General features: G+C 41.1%; 1 long non-coding RNA gene across 1 annotated transcript; it reads left to right on the top strand.

The window, feature by feature from the left end:
* Positions 1-23,170: 23,170 nt before the first annotated feature.
* On the top strand, positions 23,171-23,835 carry LOC136331984 (uncharacterized). Its single transcript, XR_010730572.1, has 3 exons — positions 23,171-23,216; positions 23,387-23,572; positions 23,726-23,835. It is a non-coding gene; the product is annotated as an uncharacterized lncRNA (long non-coding RNA).

Below are 23,835 nucleotides of genomic sequence, written 5' to 3'. Positions count from 1 at the left end.
GAGCTTTTTGCTCAAGCCAGATGAGTCCATGCTCAAGCTGGCGAGCTCGGGGTCTTGAAACTGGGTGTTCTGCATCCCAGTTTGATGCTCCATCCACTGTGCCACTGCCTGGTCAGGCTATGTGTTGTTGTATTCAACTTGCTAGTATTTTGTTTAGATTTTTTGCATGTGTATTCATTAGAGATATTGGTCTATAGTTTTCTTTTTTTTTGTGTTGTCCTTACCAAGTTTTGGTATGAAGGTTATGTTGGCTTCATAAAATGTGTTAAGGAGTATTGCTTCTTCTTCTATTTTTGGAAGACTTCAAGAAGGATAGGAACCAACTCTTCTATGAATGTCTGGTAGAATTCACTAGTGTAGCTGTATGGTCCCAGATTTTATTTTTGTGGATGTTTTTGATAGTTGTTTCTAATTCCTCCCTGCTGTGGTGGGTCTATTTAGGTTTTTTACTTTTTTGTGACTCAGTCTAGGAAGATTGTACAGTCCTAGGAACTTATTTATTTCTTCTAGATTGTTAAATTTAGTGACACATAATCTTTCATAGTATTCTACTATGATCCTTTGTAAATCTATGATGCCTGTGATAATTTCTCCTCTTTCATTTTGGATTTTGTTTTTTCCTTTGTTTTTTTTTTTCTTTAGTGAGTCTAGCCAGGGGGTAGTCAATTTTATTGATCTTTTTAAAGAACCTTATATTTGTTGTGTTAGTATTTTCTGTAATTTTTCCTCAATTTCATTTAGTTCTGCTCTGATTGTTACTATTTCATTTTTTTCTGCTGACTTTGGGTTGCTTTTGTTCTTCTTTTTCCAATTCCTTAAGATATGATGAAAGTTTTTTTTTAGTTGGGATTTCTCTTGTTTCTTGATATGAGCCTGTAATGATCTAAATTTCCCTCTTATTACTGCTTTTACTGCATCCCAGAAATTTTGATATGTCATGTTGTCATTTTCATTTTTTGTATGTATCTTTTGATTTCTGCTTTTATTTCTTCTTTGACCCAGTCATTTTTTTAAAACTATGTTGTTTAATTTCTACATTGTTGTGGGTGTCTTTGTTTCTTTTTTGCAGCTGAATTTTCATTTCAAAGCCTTATGGTCAGTAAATATACTTGGTATAATTTCAACCTTTCTGAATTTGTTTTCACTTTATGTATTGAGTTCTTCATTTCTGTTTTTAAAGTTTCTATCTCCTTGGTGAGCTCATTAAGTTGCCTATTGGTGTTTTCTCACAACTCATTGAGTATTTTCAGAACTTTAATTTTGAATTCTCTATCATTTAACTCCAAGGTTTCCATGCTATTGAGATTTTTTAAATGGATATTTTTCATTTTCTTTATGAACTACATCTCTGTCTTGTGTAGCAATGTTTATTTAATTTCTTCTTTCTTGATGGCATTTGAGAATGGTGTTGTTAAGAACTCTGACCAAAAAAACTAAAAATATTAAAAATAAAAATTAAAAAATATAATTAAAAAATTTAAAAATAATGACAAGTAAAAAAGAAAAGACATAAAAAACAAAGACAGAAAATCAGAAAGAGAAACAAATAAAAAACAAACAAAAAATTCACAAAATAAGAATAAATAATAAAAAAATTAAAGAAAATAAAATTCAAAATAGAAAAAAGGAAGAATGAAAAAGAAGAAAAAAATGAAAAAAGAAACAAAATTTTCTGTTTTGAGAGGTTACCATTTTCTTCCAGTAGGTGCTGCTATAAGTTTTAGCTCTGTGAAATTCCTGGGCTGTCCTTCACTGAGATGTTGCTGGCACAATGATGTAAGCAGGGCTGTAATTGCATTGGTGGGTGGGGTGTGTTTTGAGGGCTTTATAGCTCCAGCTTTATGGGTCTAGCAATAGTGATCTCAGGCCTCTGGGCACTTCTCTTCATGTCTCTACAGACCAGGGAGCCAGATATGGAGCACCTCTGTTCTTCAGGGGAGAGAGTGGCTCTGGAACCTAGCTATGGGGTCTGTCTTTGCCACTCTCTATACCCACACAATGAGAAAGGTGTGTCTGAGAGGCTGTGGGTGCTGCTCTTTAGTTTTCTCTGTCTCTACCAAGTGTGGGCTGCAGGCAGACCACAGGAACACTGGCCATGACCCTGTGCTCTGGCTGCTTTGGTTTATCTCCCCCTCTGCTCCTCTATCTCTCCACTCCTCCAACATAAGGAAACCCAGTCACTCTGGGTTTTTCTCTCTGTACCCCTTAGACAAAACCCAGACAGCTCAAGCTTCCCTTGTCCCCAAATTTCAAAAGAGAAGAAAAACAACCAAGTCACTACAGGTTTTTTCCTTTCCAGAACTGACCACGAACATGTTTGTCTTCACTTCCCTTTTCAACCCATCCTACCTTTAGTCCATTTGGTATGCAGATGTTTCAGGAGTGCCTGAAAGCCCAGCTGGGGTTCCTTCATTGCATTATAGCTGTTCAATTTGTTGAATTTTTAAAGGGACGGATCAGGAATATCTCTCATGCTAGCATTACTCTGACACCACTTCCAAGAAAAGTTAAATTATTATTGATGAGAAAACTGGAAAAAGTAGTACCAATTTCCAGGGAAATGCAGAGTACAGATGCTTAAGGATGAAGTACATTAAAAAGAATTCCCAGGTGGAGTGTAATGGCTTATTTTACTTTCAATTGTCTCCTGGTATTCTCTGACACTCTCCCAGTGCCTTTGGTAAGGTGCCTTTGTCACCTTCAGCTTTGTCTTCAAAGGTCACCTCATCAGAACAAGGTCTTACATCCTATCCCAGACTAGTTTTGATCCCTGGTCATGCCCTGTCCCAGCTCCACAAGGTGGTAAGTTCTAACACATATTCTGACATGTCTCATACCTCTTAATAATTTGATTACTGTCTGGGTGTTCTCCAAGCATCACCATTACTAAAGGACAATAACCAAACAATTTCATCATAGAGTCCTGCTTTTCCTTTGAATGTTATTTTATTGTGTAGGAACAATGAACTTGAGATCTAACCTATGAGCAAATTTAAATGCACAATATAGTATTTTTAGCTAAACAAATGTATGGTTCAACAAATCTAGAGAAATTGTTCATCTTGCTAAATTAAAACTTTATATCATCTGACTTTACATATTTTAGATTTTTTATTCCTTGCAATGTGTGTGAGATAGAGTTGACTTTATTTAGATAGAATTTAACAAAATATGTGTATGATGAATAGATGTGTGGTAGATTGGACACATGGATGGATGGATGGATGGTTGGTTGAATGGATGGGTTCATGGGTATATAAATGGATGAATGGGTGGATGGACAGATGAGTGAGTTAATCAATGGAATAGATGATGGGTGTGAAAACTAAAAGATAAATGAACAAATGTATTAATAAAGTGGTTTATTAGTTCAAAACATTACACACTAATGACACAAAGTTCCAGATATAAGATGTATAACTTCTGATGATCTAATGTATAGCATGATGATGACCATAACTACACTGTATTGTGTACTTCACAGTTGCTATGAAACTAGATCTTTAATGTTCTCACCATAACAATAACAAAATGCTAATTGTGTGAGAGGAAGGATGTGTTAACTAAACCCACTGTGGTGAACACAGAAGAAATTTTGGGTTTTGACACCAAAGTACTATCCATAGTATATAATTAGTAAATACACATTTACAGGCTAGCCAAAGACAGAAAGTAAATTCTATTTGTGGAATACTAAGAAAATTAGTGGATGTCTTATTTAGAGCCAAACTGTCAGGGGCTGTCTCAGGATGAGAACCTTGGTCTCTCTGAGTCAGAAAGAGTCTTGGGAATAAGGTGAGACCTCATATCTGGGTAGACATGTCACCAGGGGGTCAGGAGTCCTGCAGCAAACCAGGCAAGCACACAAAGTAGACATTGGCTTCCATTGGGAGGAGGGACAGACACACTGAGAGAATGACATAAACACCATGGTGGTCAAAGATGTTTTTCCTTTCTTGAATCCTTTAATGTCTTAAATTCAGTATCTGTTTATAAACAATGGAACCTGTGTGGGAACTGTGGGAGCCAGCACCATACACCAAGGGACCTGGAAGGTGTTGCCCACCTGTGTTTTGGGAAATGGGTAGACAGATCCTGGGACAGGCTGTGGAACCAGCCGGAGACTGTAATCCAACCCCTCATGATCAATGTCTAGGAGGACTGGAAAATCTCTGATGTGAACAGATCCCCAAGGACAGAGAGCCTTTGTAGCAGTCCAGGCAGAGAGAGCAGCTTTTATAGATGGGAGTGTGTGCAGAGAACCAGGGTTGCAGGCAAAGGAGAAACCACATGCCTGAGCTGTTGTGCCAACAGTCAATCACAAAATAAAACCCATTAAACTGTGGCTGACGAATTTAAAGAATGGAATGAACGATGCTACAGAAGATATCAACAGGAGAAGAAACCAAGCAAAAAACAAGAAGCCAATATCTTTGTTGAATACAGATGCAAGAATTTTCAAGAAAATAATTGCAATCTGAATTTAATAGCACCTTCATAGTTTTATATACCACAATCAAATGAAACTTACACCTTGGATGCAAGGATGTTTTAACATATGCAAATCCATACATGTTTTCACCACAAAAATAAAGTGAAAGTTATGGGTGTCTCAACAGATGTAGAGAAAGCATTTGGGAAAATGCACCATTCTTTCATCTTAAAAACTGTCAAAGAATTGGGTGTAGAATAAACATACCTCAACAAAATAAAGGTCAGATGTGACAAGCCCACAGTTAACATCATACAACAGTGAAAAGTTGAAAGTTTTTCCTCTGAGGTCAAGAGTAAGACAAGGGTGCCCACTCTCTCTACTTCTCTGCAACATATTAGAAGTCAGAGCAATCAGACAAGAAAAAGAAATCAAGGGCATCCAAATTGGAACTAATAGACATATTCAGTAAAGTTGCAGTACAAAAACTGACCATACACAAACCAATTGCATTTCTATGCATGGACCATGAAATATCAGGAAAAGAAATAAAGAAAATGACTCCAGTTACGATGATGACACCATCAAAAAAAAATACAATGGCTAAGAATAAATATGAACAAGGAGGTAAAAGACCTGCACATTGAAAATTCTAAACTTTTGGTGAAAGAAATAGAAAAAGACCCAAATAAAAGGAAACATACTCTATGTTCACAGTTTGGAAGAATTAATTTAAATGTCTATACTGCCTATTCACTCCCTATCAAAATTCCAATGGAATTTTTCACAGAAGAAGAAAAAGCAATACTAAAATTCATGCAGAACCAGAAAAGACCCCAAATAGCCAAAGCAATCTTGAAAAGAACAAACCTGGTGGCATCACACTGCCTTATGTCAAATTACACTACAAAACTATATTAATTAAAACAGCATGGTGGTTGCAATAAAGACATATAGACCAATGGAACAGAATCAAAACCTCAGAAATCAACTCATGCCTAAAGAGTTAACTAAAATATGACAAATAAAAATCATTTGAAAAAAATCTATAAAACTTCTTAGCACATCAGAAATTGAAGGGCCCTTCAATCTGATAAAGAGAAAATCTACAAATGCCTACATTGAACATAACATCTAATGGTGAAAAACTGGGTGTAGGTGGAAAACAGAGGGGAGGTAGCCAAAGACAAGCACCTCAAGCTCAGTAAAGGAGCCTTGTCTGGGGAAGGGTTTAGGTCTTAAAAGTTTCTTGTCCTCCAGCGTGAAGCATCTTCCCTGTGGCCATCAAAGGGCACATCAGAGACACCACAGAGCCTGTTATTCTCAGAATGAGACACATCCTCGAACTTCTTGTTGAACACAACAGCAGTTCACTCAAATGTGTGTCTTGCCTGCAGGAAAAACCACGTAGGTCCAGGAGAGACTGCGCACCCACTGGCCTAGCAGAAGGTCTTAAAGACCCTTCAGTAGGGGAGTCCTCACGTGCTGTCTTCCCTGAGACCCTGTGCTGGTTAAATGTACTCCACAGAGACCATTAGCTCCCACAGCTCTGCCCTCTCATAGCAGATGAGACTTCCAGGTGGTTGACGTGGTGAGAACAGCAGAGGATGGGAATGTGAACCATCTATGTCTACGTAAGTGTGTCGCTTGTTGGCATATTGAATGTGGACCAGTCATATTTTTTTTCTCCTAGGCACAGTTTCTGCCTCTCTTTGAAATAAATGTAAATATTCCACAGAGTAGCTGTGAAGCTCCCATGAGATGACACATTGGTTACAGAAGACAAATATAATTACTACTATTAACTATTTGCAACTCCTAGGACAGTATTCTCCCCGCCCCCCATCCAAAGCTCAGCAAGAGCAAGGAGCTCTAACGTATATCTGTCCCCTGAGTATGGGTCCTCAAAGGCCAAACCTTCCCTGGAAATACATAAAAATAAACATGTTCTGCTGAGAGTGGAGGGCAGCCCCTGGTGGCCCCCACTCTCAGAGGCGGTGTTTTCTGGGTTTATCAGGTGGGCAGCCCTGGAGCCCCCAGTGAGCGATTGAGACCTGGACTGAAGGAGACCTTGGGATGCTGCCCAAGGGCTAAGCAGGACTAGGCTATTCAGGGACCATGGGCTTCTCTGCTGCATGTGGCCGGCTCTCTGCCGTGGGCATGACAATTCAGCAGGAATGGCCATGGCCCCCAGCTAGGGCTCACTGTGCAGTTCTCTGAGGGAGGTCTTTTATTTCAGGCCACGTGTGAGATGGAGGAGTTGTTTCCAAGGCAGAGTGTTTAGGAGGAAACCGAAATACACAGAATGATCTTGGGATACTTAGAACAAGGATCCTCAAAAATCCCAGGAGTGGAGGACTCGGAAATTGGCATGACTGTGCAAATTCATCAGAAAATCCTGGCCAAGGAGACGATGAGGACGAGGAACAGAAATGTGTAGGCACGTGTGAAGATCCCTGCCTGTGTGCATACATGTGAGGGTGTGTGCTTGTGTGTGTGCATGTGTGCAACCATGTGTGGCTTTTTGTTTTGTTGATTTCACTGCTCCATTTTACTTGTCCTCCAAATCAGTTCATGTGATAGAATGTGACAGAGATTTGTATTTTTAAATAATTTAAAAAATTTTAAGTTGAGTTTCTTTTCATTTTGCTATGTTTATTTTTAAATTTTATTTATTTATTTATTTATTTATTTATTTATATTTTTCCGAAGCTGGAAATGGGGAGACAGTCAGACAGACTCCCGCATGCGCCCAACCGGGATCCACCCGGCACGCCCATCAGGGGGTGATGCTCTGCCCATCCGGGGTGCTGCTCTGTCGCAACCAGAGCCACTCTAGTGCCTGGGGCAGAGGCCAAGGAGCCATCCCCAGTGCCCGGGCTATCTTTTGCTCCAATGGAGCCTTGGCTGCGGGAGGGGAAGAGAGAGACAGAGAGGAAGGAGAGGGGGAGGGGTGGAGAAGCAGATGGGCGCCTCTCCTGTGTGCCCTGGCCGGGAATCAAACCCGGGACTCGAACCCAGGACTTCCGCACGCCAGGCCGACGCTCCACCACTGTGCCAACCGGCCAGGGCCTATTATTTATTTTTTAGTGAGAGGAAGGGAGGCAGAGACAGACTCCAGTATGTGCCTTGACCAGGATCTACCTAGCATGCCTGCTAGGGGGCGATGTTCTGCCTATCTGGGGCCCTTGCTCCATTGCACCTGGAGCCATTTTTTAGTGCCTGAGGCAGAGGCCATGGAGCCACCCTCAGCGCCCAGGGCCAACTTGCTCTAATTGAGCTATGGCTGCAGGAGGGGAGGAGAAGATAGAGATATACAGAAAGAAGCAAGAGAGGGTGGGGTAGAGAAGCAGATAGTTACTTCTCCTGTGTGCCCTGGCTGGGAATTGAACCTGGGATATCTACATGCCTGACCGACATTTAATTTGAATTTTAATTACAGTTTACATTGAATATGATAGTAGTTTCTTGTGTATGACAGTGATTAGACATTTATTTTCTAATTTTTTTTTTGCCATTTTTTCCATCACCATTGTGTCTCATTCCTCCACTTTGAATTCTTTGTTCCTTTAACTGAATCAGATCACTTTTTATTCCTTCTACTGAGTGTGAAAATAGAAGTCTGTAAAAACTTATAGCTCTGGAAATGTCTTCTTTCACTCTCATTTTCTTCATCAAGTTACTTTATTATTTCAAGTTAATTGTATGATTCAACTGCTAGGAGAGACAAATGCATCTGGTGGTTAAAGAACATCTCCCCTGAAAGCTGTTCTCTTTCACAGAGACGGAGCCTCACATGGTGAGTTTAACGAGGGAGACACAAGTTCCTGCTTATGGATTTGCCCCATTGACATACTCACCTTTGTCCCTTAAAATCAATGTGGCTCCGTATAAGATCTTAACTAACAATCTGCTCCCTGATGATATTTCTCCACTACCTTCTGTTATCGCTCTTTGCTCTGAGTAAGTGTGGTCCCAGGGAACTTGTCATTACGGTAATTTGCATTTTCTCTAGGAAGAAGTTTTACGACATTTTTTGGACACCTGGCCAGTCCTCCTTGATTTTTTAAAGTTGAAATTCACATTAAAGAATTAACCATTTTAATGTGTCTCATTCAGTGTATGGTATTTTTTTTCTTTTTAATTTCCTTCATTGTCTTCATTTAGCACAAAAGTCCAAATACAAATTTCATGTTTAAATACATGCACCCTCTCACTTAGTTGGTCATTCAATTATTTGTCTCTTGAGCTGTTACTAGATGGCATTCTTACACCACCGACATGACACTGGCTCTTCTCATTCTAGCCCCCAAGTTTGTTAAATCCCTACTGCTGGTCTCTCTATGCAGCACTCTGGGAATTTCCTCAATATTGTTCTCCACTTTTATAATTGGTCCTTCAGTTGTGTCTTGTTGCTGATAGGATGCATTGTTTTATGTGTTCATTTTATTGGGTTATTCAACTGTAAGATCCTTAACTCAATATATTCTTCTATAAAACAATCCACATTCTTGGCTAAAATTTTCGGTCCTCCTTTCATTTTTTAGATATTTAAACATGATAATCAAATTGCTTTCCTACTGTCTTAGTGACTCTATTTTCTCCATTTTGTTGCACATGACAGTCCCTGTTACTAGTAGACTGCTGTTCACAGCACTGTGTCATTATGAGTCATTATTAGGCTGATGAAGGGCTGTGGCAGCTGCTTCTGCCCCATGGTGTCCCCTCTCTGACATAGCATCTGCTCAGTGTTCTGCCCATCAGGGCTGGCCCAGTGGGAGCCTCACATGCTCACATGGGGAACAGAAACCCATGTCTGACAACATTGGTTTTTATCTGTCTCAGGCTGCACAGGGAGGGGGCTCACTGCTGAGCTCAGGCCAGTGGGCAGAGATATCCCAGTGCCCAAACAGAAACACGGGGCAGGGGACCACAGCTTCCAACTTCACCTGTACCCTGACCCCTCCCTTCCTGTGAGAACCTGGGGCCTCTCTCTGTGTCCACACAGGTGTAAATCTCCTCCCTGTGACCCATTGACAGTCCCTGGCACTGGCGGCCACTCGGCTTTGATCTCTGTTCTCTGCTGTGGTTTCCTCTCCATTTGGGGAACTGTCATTTCTCTTTTTCTGCACGTGGCTGTGCTACATATTTTAGAACCATTGTCAGTAGCTTTACTTGCTATTCAGAGCTGACAGGGTCTACAGTCAGCACAGCGATCCTGCACTTGCTGGTGGACACCCTGATTCTCTCCTGTCCCAGCCCCCTCAGGACTTCATCTGGTCTGAAACTGATGTCTCCCTCCCAGGAACCCAGCACCACTGACCCACAACCACTCTGAGGAGGGGGGTTCATGACAGCCTGACCAAATGAGGAAACTGAGGCTTAGAGGTAGGATGTTATCACTCAAAGATGCACAGGTGTTCGGTGATGGGTATCTAAATAAATACCTAGTTTAGTCAAACTCAGAACTCTAACCCAAAAGTGTCCCCTAAACTGGAAGGCAGGACCACAGGATGAGGGGGAGACTTGAACCCAGGAAACAAGGGACAATGAGGGGGCAGGAATGACTCAGCGGCTTGTCCCCAGGAAGGTCGGGGAGTGGACGGTGCTCTCACTACTGAAAAGAAAAAAGAGCTCCGTGAGGGAGGTTAGGATGAAAAGAAAGCCACACTCTGGGGCTGGAAGGGACATGTTTTCTTCCTTTATTTTTATCTAGTTCCCCTTGGTGCTCATTGTCAGAGACACTGGACCTGAACTGCACAGAGAGACGGTGGGCCTGTCCCTGCTGATCTGAGCTCTGCAGTCACAAGGACCCGCATTTTCCTGAAATATCTCCAGGACCTGGTGATCACCGTCCATGGTGAGGACCCCACAGGGAGGAGCTGATGGATGGGCTGAGGATGAAGGTGACCCCATGGGGAGGCTCTGACAGGGAAGGACATGCCCTGGGTCTCCTCACCTGGAAGGGGCCTCTCAGGAGACTGTGGGTCTATTTCTTGCGGCATTATGGAAATGAGAACTAGGGGAGGAATGTTCCCCTTTCTGAGGGGCCGCTGACCTGACAGCCCTGTGACAGGAAAGGCCAGTCCCCTAGTGACTGCAGCCTGTGTGTGTGTCTGTTCTGAGGGCACAGTGAACTCCTCCACTTGCACAGCTGGGTTTAAAGTCAGGAGACACTATGACCCCCATCCTCACAGCCCTGCTCTGCCTGGGTGAGAATGAGGAGGGGGAGGGGATGTCTTATTCTGGGAGGGACCCCATCCCATAACAAGACCCCGGACTGTCAGGACCCCAGGACTTAGCTTCTGTTCAGGATTCAGGAGCAAATCTCTCACAGTAACTTTCTTCCAGGGCTGAGTGTGGCCCCGAGTACCCTTGTACATACAGGCAGGTGAGTCTGTTCCTGGTTCCACTTCTCATAGGGACAAGGGGTCATCACTGGGAATTGGGGCAGTAGAACAGCATTTCTTTTTTTAAAAATTTATTTATTATTATTTTTTTTGTATTTTTCTGAAGCTGGAAACAGGGAGAGACAGTCAGACAGACTCCCGCATGCGCCCGACCGGGATCCACCCGGCACGCCCACCAGGGGCGATGCTCTGCCCACCAGGGGGCGTCACTCTGCGGTGACCAGAGCCACTCTAGCGCCTGGGGCAGAGGCCAAGGAGCCATCCCCAGCGTCCAGGCCACCTTTGCTCCAATGGAGCCTTGGCTGCGGGAGGGGAAGAGAGAGACAGAGAGGAAGGAAGGGGGGGTGGAGAAGCAAATGGGCGCTTCTCCTATGTGCCCTGGCCGAAAATTGAACCCGGGTCCCCTGCACGCCAGGCCGATGCTCTACCGCTGAGCCAACCGGCCAGGGCCTCTTTTTATTAAAATTAATTTTAATGGGGTGACATTGATAAATCAGGGTACATATGTTCAGAGAAAACATCTCTAGGTTATTTTGACATTTGATTATGTTGCATTCCCATCACCCAAAGTCCAATTGTCTTCCGTCACCTTCTAACTGGTTTTCTTTGTGCCCCTCCCCTCCCCCAACCCCCTCCACCTCCTTTCCCAACCCCCTCCCTCTCCTCCCCCCTCCCCATAACCCCCACACTCTTTTTTTTAAAATAATTTTATTTTTTTAATGGGGCGACATCAATAAGTCAGGGTACATATATTTAAAGATAACATGTCCAGGTTATCTTGTTCAATTATGTTGCATACCCATCACCCAAAGTCAGATTGTCCTCTGTCACCTTCTATCTAGTTTTCTTTGTGCCCCTCCCCCTTTCCCTCTCCCTCTCCTCCCTCCCCCCGTAACCACCACACTCCTATCAATGTCTCTTAGTCTCACTTTTATGTCCCACCTACGTATGGAATAATGCAGTTCCTGGTTTTTTTCTGATTTACTTATTTCACTTCGTATAATGTTATCAAGATCCCACCATTTTGCTATAAATGATCCGATGTCATCATTTCTTATGGCTGAGTAGTATTCCATAGTGTATATGTGCCACATCTTCTTTATCCAGTCATCTATTGAAGGGATTTTTGGTTGTTTCCATGTCCTGGCCACTGTGAACAATGCTGCAATGAACATGGGGCTGCATGTGTCTTTACGTATCAATGTTTCTGAGTTTTTGGGGTATATACCCAGTAGAGGGATTGCTGGGTCATAAGGTAGTTCTATTTTCAGTTTTTTGAGGAACCACTATACTTTCTTCCATAATGGTTGTACTACTTTACATTCCCACCTACAGTGAATGAGGGTTCCTTTTTCTCCACAGCCTCTCCAACATTTGCTATTACGTGTCTTGTTAATAATAGCTAATGTAACAGGTGTGAAGTGGTATCTCATTGCAGTTTTGATTTGCATTTCTCTAATAACTAAAGAAGATGAGCATCTTTTCATATATCTGTTGGCCATTTGTATTTCTTCCTGGGCGAAGTGTCTGTTCATGTCCTCTTCCCATTTTTTTTATTGGATTGTTTGTTTGTTTATTGTGAGTTTTATGAGTTCTTTGTATATTTTGGATATTAGGCCCTTATCTGAGCTGTTGTTTGAAAATATCATTTCCCATTTAGTTGGCTGTCTGTTTATTTTGTTATCAGTTTCTCTTGCTGAGCAAAAACTTCTTAGTCTGATGTAGTCCCATTCATTAATTTTTGCCTTCACTTCTCTTGTCTTTGGAGTCAAATTCATAAAATGCTCTTTAAAACCCAGGTCCATGAGTTTAGTACCTATGTCTTCTTCTATGTACTTTATTGTTTCAGGTCTTATGTTTAGATCTTTGATCCATTTTGAGTTAATTTTAGTACAGGGGGACAGAGTGTAGTCCAGTTTCATTCTTTTGCATGTGGCTTTCCAGTTTTCCCAGCACCATTTATTGAAGAGGCTTTCTTTTCTCCATTGTGTGTTGTTGGCCCCTTTATCAAAAATTATTTGACTATATATATGTGATTTTATTTCTGGGTTTTCTATTCTAGAACAGCATTTCTTTTTTTTTTTAATAATAAATTTTTATTAATGGTAATGGGATGACATTAATAAATCAGGGTACATATATTCAAAGAAAACATGTCTGGGTTATTTTGTCATTAAATTATGTTGCATACCCCTCGCCCAAAGTCAGATTGTCCTCCGCCACCCTCTATCTAGTTCTTTGTGCCCCTCCCCCTCCCCCTAACTCTCTCCCTCCCTCCCTCCCTCCCATGTCCTCCCTCCCCCCACCCCTGGTAACCACCACACTCTTGTCCATGTCTCTTAGTCTCGTTTTTATGTTCCACCAATGTATGGAATCATGTAGTTCTTGTTTTTTTCTGATTTACTTATTTCACTCCGTATAATGTTATCCAGATCCCACCATTTTGCTGTAAATGATCTGATGTCATCATTTCTTATGGCTGAGTTGTATTCCATAGTGTATATGTGCCACATCTTCTTTATCCAGTCTTCTATTGAAGGGCTTTTTGGTTGTTTCCATGTCTTGGCCACTGTGAACAGTGCTGCAGTGAACATGGGGCTACATGTGTCTTTACGTATCAATGTTTCTGAGTTTTTGGGGTATATACCCAGTAGAGGGATTGCTGGGTCATAAGGTAGTTCTATTTGCAGTTTTTTGAGGAACCACCATACTTTCCTCCATAATGGTTGTACTACTTTACAGTCCCACCAACAGTGGATGAGAGTTCCCTTTTCTCCGCAGCCTCTCCAACATTTGCTATTACCCGTCTTGTTGATAATAGCTAATGTAACAGGGGTGAGGTGGTATCTCATTGTAGTTTTGATTTGCATTTCTCTAATAACTAATGAAGCTGAGCATCTTTTCATATATCTGTTGGCCATTTGTATGTCTTCCTGGGAGAAGTGTCTGTTCATGTCCTCTTCCCATTTTTTTATTGGATTGTTGGTTTATTTGTTGTTGAGTTTTATGAGTTCTTTGTAAATTTTGGATATTAGGCCCTTATCTGAGCTGTTGTTTGAAAATATCAGTTCCCATTTAGTTGGCTGTCTGTTTATTTTGATATCAGTTTCTCTTGCTGAGCAAAAACTTTTAATTCTGATGTAGTCCCATTCATTTATCTTTGCTTTCACTTCTCTTGCCATTGGAGTCAAGTTCATAAAATGTTCTTTAAAACCCAGGTCCATGATTTTAGTACCTATGTCTTCTTCTATGTACTTTATTGTTTCAGGTCTTATATTTAGGTTTTTGATCCATTTTGAATTAATTTTAGTACACGGGGACAGGCTGTAGTCGAGTTTCATTCTTTTGCATGTGGCTTTCCAGTTTTCCCAACACCATTTGTTGAAGAGGCTTTCTTTTTTCCATTGTGTGTTGTTGGCCCCTTTATCAAAGATTATTTGACCATATATATGTGGTTTTATTTCTGGGCTTTCTATTCTGTTCCATTGGTCTGAGTGTCTATTTTTCTGCCAATACCATGCTGTTTTGATTATCGTGGCCCTATAATATAAAGTCAGGTATTGTAATGCCCCCAGCTTCATTCTTTTTCCTTAGGATTGTTTTGGCTATTTGGGGTTTTTTATAGTTCCATATAAATCTGATGATTTTTTGTTCCATTTCTTTAAAAAATCTCATAGGAATTTTGATGGGAATTGCATTAAATTTATATATTGCTTTGGGTAATATGGCCATTTTAATTATATTTATTCTTCCTATCCAAGAACAAGGAATATTTTTCCATCTCATTGTGTCTTTTTCTATTTCTCTTAATAATGCCTTGTAGTTTTCGTTATATAGGTCCTTTACATTCTTTGTTATGTTTATTCCTAGGTATTTTATTTTTTTTGTTGCAATCGTGAAGGGGATTATTTTTTTGAGTTCGTTTTCTAATATTTCATTGTTGGCATATAGAAAGGCTATGGACTTTTGTATGTTAATTTTGTATCCTGCGACCTTACTGTATTGGTTTATTGTTTCTAATAATCTTTTTGTGGAGTCCTTTGGGTTTTCGATGTATAGGATCATATCATCAGCAAAAAGTGATACCTTTACTTCTTCTTTTCTGATATGGATGCCTTTTATTTCTTTGTCTTGTCTGATTGCTCTGGCCAGAACTTCTAGCACCACATTAAATAAGAGTGGAGAGAGTGGACAACCCTGTCTTGTTCCTGATTTAAGGTAGAAAGTCCTCAGTTTTATGCCGTTTAATATGATGTTGGCTGATGGTTTATCATATATGGCCTTTATCATGTTGAGATATTTTCCTTCTATACCCATTTTGTTGAGAGTCTTAAACATAAAATTGTGTTGTATTTTATCAAAAGCCTTTTCTGCATCTATTGATAAGATCATGTGGTTTTTGTTCTTTGTTTTGTTGATATGGTGTATTATGTTAACCATTTTACATATGTTGAACCATCCTTGAGATTCTGGGATGAATCCCACTTGATCATGATGTATTATTTTTTTAATATGTTGTTGTATTCAGTTTGCCAGTATTTTGTTTAGTATTTTAGCATCTGTATTCATTAGAGATATTGGTCTGTAGTGTTCTTTCTTTGTGCCATCCTTGCCAGGTTTTGGTTAGAACAGCATTTCTTATTGAAGAGCAGACTTATCCTTTCTGGGACTGTCCTTCTCATTACATGTTTATTTAAAGTCTCTATCTACAAATCCCTTTCTCTCTTCTTCTCTGGCTCTGTCTCTCTCCATACAAACACACACACACATGTATATAATACATAGGCACAGCACATATATATGTCAGTATACATGATGATATATAATTTTAGCATTTTTAAGGTAGACGTGTGTCACTCTACATACAGATATAGTTTACATAGTATTTTAAAATATACTATATAGAATCTACATATTATATATACATTATCTATGCAACATACCGGTATCTGTATATGAAATTATACTGATACAGAGTGAAGCAAAAGTAGGTTTATAGTTGTTTGCTTGAAAAATAATACAATAAACTTCCTCCATGGACCCTGGGTCCCAGCTGTTGAAACCGTGGGATCTCTCAGCTGTAGAAGAATAAGTTCATGAAGTCTTGAGTCTCAAACTGAACACAGAACACACAGTACTTAATTATTTCTGAATTGAGATAATTTCTTCACTAATCCTGAGCTCTTGGACACAGCTAACTCTTATCACAGTGACGCAGAGCAGGTTCTGAATTCAGACATCACAGGGATGCTGAGGTCTAGGGGAGGTGGGAGCTTCGTTTAGACATCCCAATTCTGGAGATGTGGGTCTTTACAGACCACGGTGACCTCTATATTCACATTTTCTAGCCACTAAACCCCAAGACCACACAGTGGGGAACCTTATTCGGATGGCAGTGGCTGGGCTGATCCTCGGGGTGCTGCTGATTCAGGCTCAACACAGTCTGAGAAGGACCCATGATGCAGTCAGGATGTGACCACAGAGGGAACAATGCAGTGTTCAGAGAGGTGGAGCCTTGGAGCACATGCGATGGCCCAGGAGGTGGTGAGAGAAAGTCTGGACTGCAGTTGGGGACACTGTCTACTGAGAATGTCCAGGGGAGAGACTGTGATTGGGGTGCAGGGAACGTATGCCATGTTCCTGTGGAGGACGCCGCCTTCACCCACTGGGGGCCTCCCTCCCTGTCACCACTGACACTCCCTGACTGTCCTTCCATTCTCACCCATGACACGAGGGTGCACCCACATGGCTGGTTTGCATCCACATCTATGCCCGACCACATTCACATAGACAAAATGTGGTGTCTTCAGAGCACCGAGATCTTATCGAGCTGTAAAGAACCAACTATTCACACTTGAAACATTGTGGGTGAATGTCAATAATGCACCTAAGTGACTAAGAAACTAGACACAAAAGATCACGTTTTGTGTGATCCCATTCTCTGTGATCTCATTAATATGAAATGTCCTGGAGAAGGAAGCCCATAGACAGAGAAATCACATTTGTTTGTCAGAGGTCAAGCTGGAAGAGAGTTTAGAGACTCACTGCTTCATACTTTTTTTTTTTTTTTTCCAGTGTGTGTAGGGGTGTTACAAAATTTCTTGAAAGCCCTGGCCAGTTGGCTCAGTGGTAGAACATCGGCCCAGCATGTGGAAGTCCCAGGTTCGATTCCCGGCCAGGGCACACAGGAGAAGCGCCCATCTGCTTCTCCACCCTTCCCCCCTCCTTCCTCTCTATCTCTCTCTTCCCCTCCCACAGCCAAGGCTCCATTGGAGCAAAGTTGGCCCGGGCACTGAGGATGGCTTCATGGACTCTGCCTCAGGCACTAGAATGGCTCTGATTGCAGCCGAGCAATGCCCCAAAGGGGCTGAGCATCACCCCTAATGGGCATGCCAGGTGGATCCCAGTCGGGCACAGCAGGAGTCTGTCTGGAGTCTGTCTGACTGCTTCCTCACTTCTAACTTCGAAAAAATACAAAAAAAATCTTGAAACTAGGAAAATGTTGTGGTTGATATATTGTGTATTTACTGTATTTTACTGAATTATATACTTTAAAATGTTGGATTTCCTGTTATGTGAATTTTGTTTTTTAAAAAATGCAAGTAAAATAGACATGGTTTCCTACAGAGCCCTACATGTTAGAAATTTCATGACATCCCCGTGGAGTTTTATGGAAGACAGGTCTCCCAACAGGTCAGAGATGCCTTAAGTTTCTTAGTGCTTAGAGTTCAACCCAGTGATAAAATTTTCACCTTCAGTCTTGATGTTCTCTCAGAATAGGATCCGGGATGAGAACCATCAACCCTGCATCCTCTGAGTCTGTGCTCATCTGCCATTCAATCAAGGATGTCCTATAACTCAGATTTACTTGTAGGATTGGGGGCCAAATTTGGGACTTCCAGGAAACTCTTCATACCAAAAGGGTTTCCCTTCATACTCATATGGCCATGTCTTAATCAGGTCATGTAAATGACACAGATTGAGACTCTTCATGTCTTAGGCACTGCTGATCCTCACAATGACCCCAAGAGGTGAGATTTTACAATTTTCTGCAATAAGGAAAAAGAGGGAGAAATTACTGGCTTAAAATAACAGTTCCTGACTTATGGATTGTTTCCCCATGCCTTATACTGAAACCAGTGAATAGTCTCCAACTATCGATAGTTCTTTTGCCCAAAGCTTAGAGATAGAATTCACAGTATCAGATAAGATTTGTTGCCTCACAGAGGGGGGGGGGGGCGGGAGGCAGAAATGACTCAGAGGATTTCATGGAGAGAGATGAAGAAAAGAGTTTCCTCCTTACAGCAACAAGAAAGTCAGAGAGAGAAAATGTTAGAAAGAAACAAAACTACATCCCTGGGTCCAACAAGGGGGCAGGGAGCATTGGTTCCCTCTGTGAGTCAGCTGTCAGCCTTGTAAACCCTTGCAAGCCTTTTTCTCCTCTTGGTATCATTCATCCTGTGATGGAGAAACCAGTGGACAAGTCCTATTGGCTTCTCCAGTCAACCAAGTCTTAGAGTAGAAGAGCTCTCCCTCACAGAGAACAAATCCCACAGTTCTGATCCTGAGCCTTTCTCTCTGTGACCAAATTCATCTTCATAATCAAGTTCAGTTGAAGACTCAGGTTGCCGGTTCAAACCCCTGGGCTTGCCTGGTCAATACACATACAGGAAGCATCCTCCTTTCTGGCCTCTACCTGACCCTCACACCCAGCTGAAGTGTTTTATTTTAATGACTCAAACTTACCTATCACCAACCATCCCCTCACAAAGCCTTTCCACAGGTCTCCACCTCCCTCCAGCAACATCCAAGTATCTCCACCTGATGTCCCATGTTGTTGTAGGTAAGGCAGAGAAGGAATTTTCAGTCCAACCTGAGCCAACGCTGCCCTACAAACCAGACTCGCCCCAGTGAGTCCCCTCCTACCCTAGATACACACAACTGAGTTACGACCGCACTGTGCCTTCTCCTGAGTGCTCCCTAAGCCAATCTGAGCAGATAAACATTTTTTGCTAACCTCCTAGACCAGTGGTTCTCAAACCTTTTGAAGTTGGGGTGCATTTAAAATCCTACAAATAATTGTAGGTGCACTATATACAGATTTCTGAGAAATATGTTTTAATAATTAAGTCAAATATTAAAGAAAAAAAATAAAGTCCAAGCATGCTTTTATGGTAATTAAATGAAATAAATATGACAAAATTATATTTATTCTGACATTAAAAAACATTTTTATGTTACAATTTTTGAGTTATGCTTTTTAGAATTCATAAAAAAGAGGGGTTAAAAATAATAAAACGACCAAAAAAGTTATCTTTATACACACACACACACACACACACACACACACACACATTCTTAGTAAGATTTAGTAAATTTGGCAGGTCACGGTGAGAATGTGTTAAGTTTTTTCACTCTTGTGTTTATGAGAAACATAAGCCTGATGTGTCCTAGCAAGTTCTTCAATGTTTGGCCATATATTTGTAAAGCAAGCTCTCATTTCCTCGTCAATACATTGAAGAATTCTTCTCTTTTTACTCTTAATTATGTTGAGGGTAGAAAATCCTAATTCACATAAATAGGATGTTGAAAATTGTAGTAAAATGTTCAAAGCTTTTTTAGATATTGCCACATATTCTTCTTTTATAGAAATCCAAAAACCTTCAAGAGACAATCCTTATGTTTAATCATCAATCCACAATCTGTGGATATAGCTGCCAGTTCTTCTTCTGTTAATGTTAAACCAAAATCACTTGAAGCTTCCATGAATGGGTTTCCAATCCAATCGTATTGTTCAGTGTTAAGTGATGGAAAATAAGAACCCAATTTTTTCTAAATTTATTAAATGTTCAACTATTTTTGGAAGTGTTTCTATTATGCAAGTATTATTTACCAGTGGAAACATTTCCAAATTACCTTCAACAGTTTTTCTTTTCTAAATCTGTACTTTAAGTTTTCTCTGAAATGCTTTCATTTTATCAGTGGATGTGAGAATATTCTCTTCATTCCCTTGCATACTAGTATTCAAAATATTGAGCTATTGAAATATATAGGCCAAAATACTGTAACCTGGCAATCCAAATTTCTCACCGAAGGAGGTTGCAAAAATGTAACTGTTTCATCTCTTCAAAAACGCAAGAAGTTCTTGTCGTAGCTTGTGTACACGGGTAAGTACTTTCCCCCTTGACAACCACCTCAACTCAGTGTGTAAAAGCAGCTGTCTGTGTTGTGAATCCATATCTATACAAAGCTTTTCGAATAAATGCAATTTAACAAGTCTTGTTTTAATAAAGTTTACCATCTGAACAACTTAATCTAAAACTTCTCTTAATTTTTCTCCCAATGTTTTTGCCATGAAGGCCTCCCTATAGAGAAAGCAGTGAGTTACGATAACATTCTCATTTTTTTTAAAAAAGATGTAAGATCCTTAACACAGCCTACCATGGAAGGGGTGCCATCTATGCCTACACATGACTTCCATGTTAACTGCCATTTATCAAGATAGTTATTCAAAACATTAAAAACATCTTCACTTTTTGTAGAAACACCTAATTCTTTGCAAAAAAGAAACTGATTTACTATTTGATCTTTATTAAAAAAACGAACGAATGCTAAACGTTGGGCCGTGTTGGTAATGTCTGTTGACTCATCAACTTGCAATGCAAAATTTGAATATTGAAGCTTATTACTGCATACATTTTTCTTGATATCAGAAGACATTTCTATAATACACCTGTGAACTGTATCATTGGACAGAGGAATCTTGCTTATTTTCATTGCTATTTCATTTCCTAGCATTGTCATGACCATTTTTTTGCATGCAGGCAAAAGAAGTGACTCACCTAAAGTATGAGCTTTTATATTTTTCGCTATCAGTTCTGCGACTTGATAAGAAGCGATTTGAGCTTTATCAGAAAGTTATTATACTTTTAAAAGAATTTGCTGCTTTTGTTTGCTGTTCAGACAATCTCTTGAAAAAACTTACAGATTTATCTTGTAAATTAGAGTGTATAGTTTTAAAATGTTTACTCAATTTACTAGGAAGCAATGATTCATTTGCCATTTTACATAGTGGTAAAGGATGATCTTCACTTCTGGTCCAAGTGAAACCAAAGCTTAAATAACTTTCATTATATTTGCGAGTAGGCCGTGATTTTGCTCTCCTGCTTGCACTTAACTTTTGCTCACTTCCAGAATCAGATTCTTCAATATCACGCTTCTTTTTGAGAAATCTATACATTTTATTTGGGTGTATTTATCTAAAGATAATATAATGATGTGTTAATAATAAATATAATAATGATGTGTTAACAAAAAATAATGATATTTCCATAATGAAATGGTATAATAGATTAACTATATTTATTTTTATATCTGGGCACATGCCATGACCAGTGCAGCTAGTAATTCCAGGTCCCGAGTAGGAACAGTGTGGAATTAAGAAAATACATGGAGTTAAGAAAATAGGAGTTGGGAGGGCCCTGTAATTGCTGCTGGCAAGAACAAAGCGTGCCCAAAAATCGCATCTTGCTTTATTTATAGGGCAAAGTGAAGGCCATTAGCAAATCTTAACTTTACACCAAACAAAGGATAGAAGAAACTTGCCTCCAGTCTTTTGGGGGATATTGAGGGGTAGTGCAAACAATCCAGCACCAAAGCTTAGCTTAACAGCCTTTTGCAACCTAATCAGGCAAAAGAGGTGGAGGGGGTGGTAGACTGTCAGCTTACAGCCAATTCCCCACACCTAAGTCCCCCAAAAATCTAAACTCCAAAAACCCTGTTGGTTTTTTGGTCCCCAGCAGGCACATATTTCTCTGTAATACCATAGGGCACACCTGGAAATCTTCTAGGGTGCACCAGTGTGCCCTGGCGCACACTTTGAGAACCACTGTCCTAGACCATAATAATGACAAAGAAGTCTTCCTGCTCCTTCTCACTCAACAGTATATATAGATTTGTTATAGGGATTGTGTAAGGGTTCATAAGAAATTCTCTCTCTCTTTTTTTAGATTTTATTTGTTTATTTTTGGAGAGAGGGGCAAGAGAGAGAGAGTGAGAGTGAGAGAGGGCAGAAAAATGGGAAATTTCTACCTGCAGTAGCTGCTTCTTGTTTGTGCCTTGACTCAGTACATGTCTTGACGAGGCAAGCCCAGGGATTTGAACTGGAAGCCTCAGCGTTCCAGTTCGAGGCTTTATCCATTGTGCCACCACAACACAGGTCAGGCAGAATTTCTCACAAACCACTTAAAATCTTGATCAGTTCATCACCTAATGATTTTTGATGTTTTAGTTTTATCACTGTTTATTATCCATCAAGTCCATCCACAGTCTATTTCCCACAGAGTGTATCTTTTCAAACCAGCAATCTGTTGACAACATTCTTTCACTGAAAAGTTTCCAGTACCTTAAAAATAAAACCCAAGAGAACCCGCAGGGTACAAAGACCTCGAGTGACCAGAGCGCAGAACTCTCTGATGACTCACAGTTTTCAGAATAGTCCTCCTCCTTTTAGTCGAGAGTGCCATCCTCTCACCAGGCTGTGCTGACCCCTCTTTTGTCCTGGTCCCTCCTTCACCAGCAGGTCCCTGCACTCCATGACTGAGGTGCTAGACGTCCCCCAGTTATTGACCCCATCTGCTCTTTTTCTCCTTCTCTACAACTCACCAAAACTATAGCCACACAATCCATTGTTTAATGTATTGTGTGATGTCATTAATCAGAGCTCCATGCACTCAGGGAAGGTATCAGTCACCTTCCCCCATTCCCCCATGAATCTCATGCCTGGACAGAAAGACGGCTCAGTAAACATTGGTTGGTTGCTGGGATAGTAGAAAGGAAAAAAAATTTAATTTGCTGAGTATCAGAAAATTAAAGTGAATTGCCCAAGGTCACACAGCTTTGGTAAGAGGCAGAAAAAGATTAGAAACTGAATGGGGCTTTTTTCTAACCGGCTGTCTTCTTTCATGGAGGGCAGAGTGAGGTTGAAGAGGAAACTCAGCATGTCACATGGAGCCTGGACCTTGTCACACCCGTACCTCAATCAGTCCTCCTGGGCTCAGAGGACTTTATACATCATCAGCACTACTGAGGACCATGGGATGCAGCACCACAATCATGACACTCTCTGCTTATGTGAGTTTTGGGTAAAAGAGGAGAGATGGGGACCCTTTCCCTCCCAGTTCCTGATCCTGAGGGACCTCAGGAATCAGGAGGCTCAGTGAGGAAAGACCTTCAATGGGAAGAGAGACATGCTTAACGCTAGCTCTGACCCCAGCTCTCAAGGGCCGAGAGCTTCTATGTGTGGTTTGCAGGTGGTTCTCACAGGGACTCTCTACCAGGGCTGTGTTGGGACATGTGGGACCACATACAGGCTGGTAAGTCCTCCCCCAGACTTCCTGCTTCAGCACAATGACCCCCTTGGGCAACTGGGGTAACACAGGGTTTGTAGTAATGGTGACCAATCTGGGAGGAGCCTGGAGCAACATCTGGGAAAACACAGTGGGTGAAGGGCTCCCTGGACAGTTAAGGTCTAATTCCTTTCCAGACATTCTCCATAAACCCTCCATCTAGGCTGAACCAGGCAACATGGCCACTACAGAACTCCAACAACAAGAGTGGTTTTTGTGTTAAACCTATGAGCTCACGCCATGCGGAGCTGTACCAGTGTGCATGTTACACAACTGGGAACATATTGTCAGTGTGCAGTGACCCCTGCTTCTGGTGGTGACAGGTAAGGGAGATACTAGGTCCTCTCACTGTGGGCTCCTCCTCAGAGACAGAGGAGACGGAGGGTGGTCTCAGGGGCACCTCATATCTCACAGTACACCCCTGGGGCATATGAGATGATTATCCATTTTTACACTGGTCCCCTACTCTTCCTCAGAAGTGGACAGAGCACCACCCTCTCATGCCGCAACCCAGTGTGGCTCGTAATGGTCCAGGTCCTGAGGAAGAACAGTGCGGAATGAAAAATAAACACAGAAAAAGAATGGC

This window comes from Saccopteryx bilineata, chromosome 3 (genome assembly GCF_036850765.1).
Source record: "Saccopteryx bilineata isolate mSacBil1 chromosome 3, mSacBil1_pri_phased_curated, whole genome shotgun sequence".
NCBI lineage: Eukaryota > Metazoa > Chordata > Mammalia > Chiroptera > Emballonuridae > Saccopteryx > Saccopteryx bilineata.
Note: the sequence above shows the minus strand (reverse complement) of the source record. Positions and strands in the feature narration are given on the sequence as shown.